This window comes from Furipterus horrens, unplaced genomic scaffold, assembly GCF_987537825.1.
Source record: "Furipterus horrens unplaced genomic scaffold, mFurHor1.1.pri manual_scaffold_4, whole genome shotgun sequence".
NCBI classification, from domain to species: Eukaryota; Metazoa; Chordata; class Mammalia; order Chiroptera; family Furipteridae; genus Furipterus; species Furipterus horrens.
The window spans coordinates 179,986,303-179,993,771 of NW_028327174.1; positions in this window are offsets into that span (position 1 = coordinate 179,986,303).

A 7,469-nucleotide genomic window follows, 5' to 3' on the forward strand; every position below is an offset into this window, starting at 1 on the left:
CTTGGTGATGATGAACTCCTTTAGCTTTACCTTGTCTGGGAAGCACTTCATCTGCCCTTCCATTCTAAATGATAGCTTTGCTGGATAGAGTAATCTTGGTTGTAGGTCTTTGCTTTTTATCACTTCGAATACTTCTTGCCAGTCCTTTCTACTCTGCAAAGTTTTTTGTTTTTTTTTTGTTTTTTTTAGAAATAAGTTGAGAATCTTATGGGAATTCCTTTGTAGGCAACTCTCTGTTTTTCTCTTGCTGCTTTTAAGGTTCTTTCTTTATCTTCAACTTATGACATTTTAATTATGATGTGTCTTGGTGTGATCCTCTTTGGGTCCAACTTATTTGGGACTCCATGCTTCCTGGACTTGTATGTCTATTTTCTTCACCAAATTAGAGAAATTTTCTTTCATTATTTTTTCAAATAAGTTTTCAATTTCTTTCTCTTCATCTCACTTTCTGTTACCCTTATGATTTGGATGTTGGTATGTTGAAAGATGTCCCAGAGGTTTGTAAGCCTATCCTCACCTTTAATTTTTTTTTTCTTCCTGCTTTTCTGATTGATGTTTTTTTGTTCCTCGTGTTCCAAATTGTTTATTTGAGTCTTGGCTTTATCCTCTCCACTGTTAGTTTCCTGTAGATTTTTCTTTACTTCATTTAATACAACCTTCACTTCTGCCTGGGTTTTTTTTATAGTGTTGAAGTACCAAATGAGTTCCTGGAGCATCCTAATAACTAGTGTTTTGAACTGTGCATCTGATAGGTTGTTTATCTCCATTTCATTTAGTTCTTTTTTCTGGAGTTTTGTTCTGTTCTTTAATTTGGGCCGTATTTCTTTGTCTCCTCATTTTGGCAGTCTCCCTGTGTTTCTTTCTGTGTATTAAGTAACACTGCTTTGACTCCCTGTCTTAGTGCATCCATTAAGTTGCATGGGTTGGAGAATTAGGTCATTCTAATTAGGTGGGGCAACCTGTGTCACTGCTCTTGCTCTTCATAGGGAAGGGCTCATAGATGGAACAATGTCACTGCCTGGCCTCTGAAGTTTTGCCTGGGAGGAAGCTATCTCCCCACTTGCAATTCACTGTCTTCCCATTTGTCACTGGTGCCCTTCCAGCTATTGCCCTGGTACTGAATTCCAGAAGGGGTGGGTCTGTGTGAGTCCTAAGTCAGTTGTGGGCCCTTTACAAGGACAGATGCAGTTTTCTTCCACTGCCCCTACCCCCACTGGTTTTTGCAGCCAGAAGTTATGGGGACTTCAAATGTAAGTGGCTTAAATGCTTCAGTCAAAACACATAGGACATCTGAATGGATGAGAAAACAAGACCCATTTATATGCTGTCTACAAGAGACCCAACTCAGAATGAAAGACACACAAAGTCTGAAAGTAAAGAGGTGGAAAATAATATTTCACGGAAATGGCAATGACAAAAAAAGCTGGGTAGCAATACTTTTATCAGACAAAATAGACTTTAAAACTAAGGCTACATTAAAAGACAAGGAAGGACATTACATAATGATAAAAGGATCACTCCAACAAGTTAATACAATCCTTGTGAAAATTTAAGCATTAAACATAGCACATCCAAATAAATAGAGCAAGTCTTGAGAAATATAAAGGGAGAGATCAACAGTGATGCAGTCATAGCTGGGAATTTTATCACTCCATTGATATCAATGGATCAATCTTCCAAACAGGAAATCGACAAGGAAATAGTGGTGTTAAATGACACACTAGACTAGATAGATTTAATTGGTATTTTCAGAGCATTTGACCCCAAAGCAGCAGAACATAATTTTTTTACAAGTACACATGAAACAATTTTCAAGATAGACCACATATTAGGATGCATAAAAGTCTCAATAAATTCAAGCATCTTCTCCTACTACAATAGTTTGAAACTAGAAATCAATCATAAGAAAAAACTGAAAAGCACACAAATACAGATGATAATTAACAAATAACATTTTACAAAACAATGAGATCAAGGAAGAAATCGAAAGATTCCTTGAGATAAATGAAAATGAAAACACAAAATTTCCAAATCTATGGGACACAGAGAAAGGCAGGCTTATGAGGAAAATTAAAAGCAATACCAGCCTACCCAAGAAACAAGAACAATCACAAATAAACAATCTACATTTACACATAAAGAAACTATAAGAAGTACAACAAACAAAGCCCAAAGTGAATGATAGAAAGAAAATAACAAAAGATAGGAGTGGAAATAAGTGAAGTAGATTCTAAAAGCTGTTACAAATGACAATAAAATGAAGAGCCTATTCTTTGAAAAGATAAACAAGATAGATAACACTTTAACCAGACTCATCAAGAAAAAGAGGACTCAACTAAACAATATCAGAAAGGATACAGAAGAAATAACTACCAATGTCACAGAAATACTAAGATTATAAGAAATCATTAAAAACAACTATATTTCAACAAATTGGCAAATCTGGGCAAAATATATACACGCAATCTTCTAAAACTGAATAAAAAATAAACAGGAGATCTGGACAGTCTGATCACAACCAACAAGTGCTAGAATTAAAAAAGGCATAAAATGTAGTTGTGGTCATATTTCAAAGGGTTCTAAATTCTACATTAAAGAGTAGTCATTTAAATTATGGTTAGATAGAATCTAAAATTTACATGTTCTATAAAGGCTTGGATTTTCTGTCCCTGCCTGTATAATTCAACTTCATTTTAAACCGTATTCATATTCTTTTTTTGCTTATGATGCTTCAGCAACACTGTTTTTCTTTTGGTTTCCTAAACATGGGACATTATTTCAGACTTCCAGATCTTTGCAAATACTTTTCCCAATCACTTTCAGGTCTCATGTTAAATGTCTTCTTCTACAAGGGGTCCTCCTTGACTACCCTCTGTAAAGTAGGATATCTTTTATTATTCTGTATGTTAACATTGTTTACCTTTATAATGCTAGCTATAATTTTAGATAACTCTGATTTGTCTGTTTACATCATTTCCCATCCCCTATTACATCTCATTCAGAATATAATCCAGGAGGATAGGGATTGTGTTTATTTTGCTCATCATTAATTATCTAGCCCATTATTTAGTATATAGAGATGTTTCATAAATACAGGGTGGGTAAACAGTAAGTTAACAATTGTTCATATGGAAAATAATACAATAATTAATAAATAATAATACAAGAATAAACTGTATTTCATGTACTCAGAACTGTAAACCTACTTTTGCTCCATCCTGTGTATTAATGGATATTTTCTTTAAGGAGATATTGAATAATTTTGCGACTGGAAGATATTTGGCAGAAAAGGACTATGCCTAGGAAAAATAAACTAATACTAGATTACATAATGGATTGTAACATAGGAGACAACATTAAAAATTTAGTAGTTATTGCAATGGTCATGTATTTCCTAGTGAAGATTTGATCTACTGAGCATGAAGGGAAAAAGAGTGAGGCTATCCAGAGTTTATGAAAAAGGAAGAAATAGTTGGAAAAGTAGAGTAGAAGAAGATTGTATTCAAAGATGAAAAAAGCAGGGAAACATAATTTTCTCTGGCGTTTCATCTAGTATGTCATATTCCGTATATCCTTATATGTATATATTATGCATCTCTATTTAACCTTCCTCTAGCTAGGAGAAGGTGATACTGAGCCATTTCAAGAGTCTTTGATAGTTAACTTGATTTAACCCAGTATGTTATAAAGAACTCCGTAGAGCTCAAATATTGAAGTACACTGTTGAGCTATTACTTTGGAGGAATTTATTACAAAGTTTCTATTTTTATCATTTGAGGCTAAGGTCACTCTGAATTTCTGTTGTAAGTTTCACATGTCAGTATTTTATAGTTTAATCATTTCAAAAGACAAGCAAATCATTCTTCACTAGTTGTCAACACAAATAATCTTGTCTTAACATTAAAATTTTTTATTTCATTTTTCTACTACCATTTATACCCCTTGTACTCTCTTCCACCTCCACCCACCTTCCCACCCTGCCGCACAACCACCACGCTGTTGTTCATGTCCATGAGTCCTTTTTCTTTTCCGCTTGGTCCCTCCTACCCCTGACCCCTCTCCACACCCAGAGCTGTCAGCCTGCTCTCTATGAGTCTGTCTGTTTTCCTTGTTTGTTGGAAAACATTATGCTGTGTGACATAAGCCAGTCAGAGAAAGACAAATGCCATATGATTTCACTCATATGTTTTAACTTTTAACAATATATGAAAAAGAGAAGATTTTCTCAGTGAAACACATTTAAGTTGCTTTCTAAAACCTTTTGGAAATTTCCAGACCACACTTGTATGATACAATAAAATGACACACAGAGTTATATTATTTCAGCCAAGACATTATTGCAGCTAAGAATTATTACACAAAACCTATTTCCTCAAGAACTCAAATATGAATATGTAAAAGGGGAAATGTAATCTCAACTAAAGTTAATCAACATCAATGTTGAAACATAACTCATGGAATACATAACTCTCCTCTACCCAGCAAAATGTAAACCAGCTGGTGATACATGACTGGTAGTTCTAGCAGTTTGGGTGGGACTAGTGATTTCTATACTTTGTGGTCCTTGAGACTCCAGAGAAAACAGAACTAATCTGTTCATGTGATGTTTCCTTATGTAATATTTGTTAATGTAATGTTTTGTAATACAAATTTTAAAAATAGAATCTATTTATTATATTTAAACAAATTTAGGTTGATTAGATGTTTGTATCTTTTCTTTTTTCTTTTTAGTCTTTCAAACATTTTCAAATGCATCACTTCTTTTCTTCTTCACGGAAGCCCGTGAAGTATAGGATACCAATCAATCATTTCAAAAATCAGATTCTGGAATTATCCATAGGTATACAGTTTATACCAGACAGAGCAAGGATTAGAATCTGGCTTTGCAACCAATTTGACTTCATGAAAGTTAGATTTATTAAGCCCATAGTTTTCCCATTGGCAGATGCAGATATTATCTGCTCTCATTCTCTGTAAAGTAATGATCAGGTAGGTATATGTATTATTGTGTTGTCTCAAGCATTCTTGATATAGCCCGTTTTCTTGTTTTTTATGAGATATATTTGGGGAAATAATTTCTCACTGTACTGGTCTTTGAAATTACTATAGGTCTCACTTAAATTCAGGTAAAAGAAATAAAGATGGGGAAAGGAAGTCTGTTATACTCTTTTCACTAATGTTAATTTATTTGAATTTTATAGACTGGAAAAAATAGAGTGATTTTCACATTGAGTATGAATTGGTGACTTTTTATATATATCTAGACCTGTCCAGCTCTATTGCTCTCCAACTATAGCAAAATGGATGAAAGTGCAAGCTCGGGAGCCTGAGGCTGTGTGATTTTGAATCCTGTGTCCACTGCTTATTTTTTATAGACCATAAACAAGTTACTTAACCCACTATCATCTCAATTTACTTATTTATAGAAAAGGATATAAGGGTATCACATTACTGTAAGCAGGATTAAATGCAGATTGTTTAAAACAGAGCCTGGCACATAGTAAGAAAACCAAGAATCGCCCTTAGAAGGGAAGAGATTTCAGACTGTTGATAAGATTCTGGAAAATATGGTGGGGCAGTTAATAGCAATTGGGAGAACTGTGCGAGGTCCCAGCATGCCTGCTTGAAGGGGACTGTGGCATCATTGTCCTCTGTACAGTGTTTCTTGTATCTTCTTCAGTAAATATTTTTCATATTACATAGCTGAATACCTTCTGAACAGACCTCATATATTAATAAAAACGACTATGAGACAAACCCACACATCAATAGTAATGTTGACAGATACAGAAAGAGATTATAACTCAATTACTATGAAATGGTTGGGAGAATGATTTCTTGAATGATTGATTGATCCTTTGTAAAATCCAACTTCACAGAAAAAAAGACCAACAAAACCTGTTTTAATATTGTTTTAAAGATATAAATGCAAGTATTATTGATTGTTTCTGCAATGTGTTACTGTGACTTAAACTAATCCAAAGGTAGCAATTATTTTATTTTTGAATTTATAAAGACTGCAACACTTTCATGGCTTTTGAGTAAATAGAAATTTCAACTTCATGATTTGTATTGTATTCTTCAATAGTAGATAAACATTTTCTTAGCTGCCTTTTCTAGCAGACTCTGATATGTCCTCTTAAATGCTTTTCCATTCTGAAAGTTATTTATATACACATTTGAAATGTGATGATCAGAATTGTAGATATAATATTCAGTAAAACTTGGTGTAATATGTGAAGATACTTTTATAGCCAAATGTAATTTTGAGTAAATACATGTATTTTAATATATATTTATATAACAGTTTGTAATACCATTTATAGTTACTTCTTTCTTTTAAAAAGTGTTAACATCATGGACAACGGGGAGGGATATGATTGCGGGAGAGGGGTGGGTTGAGTGGGGGAGAGAAATTAGGGGAAAAGGGGACAACTGTAATTGAAAAACCAAAATAAAAAAAAAAGTGTTAACATATGGTAATTTTTTAATTGAAAATAAATGTGTACCTATTAAAATTTTTCAACCTGAATTTATCCAGATATTTCCAATATTGCAGTCTAGATATGTGTAATTATAAAATACATAACATGTTTTCTATTATTCCATGTTTTTCCCTTAATATAATGACACAGTTTTTTTTATATTTGTGCATGGTCTTCATAGTTATATTTTAAAAGTGATCATTTCCCACCTAGTGCTTGATCATTAGTATCACCTCAGATAATACTGAAACATGTTAATTACTTTTAATGCATTTTATTGTTTATGCTATGACAATTGTCCTGCTTTTTCTCTCTCTGCCCACCTCTAGTAAGACTTCCTCCCCTCCCTCAGACCATCTCCTCACTGCTGTCTGAGTTCACTGGTCATGCATATACATTCTTTGGCTAATCCCATCAGCTTTTTTCATTCAGTCCCACCTCCTTTTCAGCAGCTGTCAGTGCTTCTGTTTCTATTTTGTATGTTAGTTTATTTTGTTCATTAGATTCCACATGTAAGTGAGATTATGTGGTATTTGTCTTTCACTTCCTGGCTTATTATACTTAGCATAATATACTCCAGGTCCATCCATACTGTCCCAAAAGGAAAAAGTTCTTTCTTTTTTATTGCTGTATGGTATTCCATTGTGTAAATGTACCACAGCTTTTTAATTTAGGCTGTTTCCAGATCTTGGCTATTGTAAATAACACTGCTATGAATGTAGGGGTGTATATATTTTCTTGTAATGTTGTTTTGGGATTTATAGGATATATTCCCAGAGGTGGAATTACTGGGTCAAAAGAGAGTTTCATTTTTATTCTTTGAGGTATCTCCATACTGTTTTCCACAGTGGCTACACCAGTGTGCATTCCACCAATAGTCCACTAAGGTTCCCTTTTCTCCACATTCTTGCCAACACTTGTTGTTTGTTGACCTAATGATGGTAGCCATTCTGACAGGTGTGCGTTGATATCTCATTGTGGTTT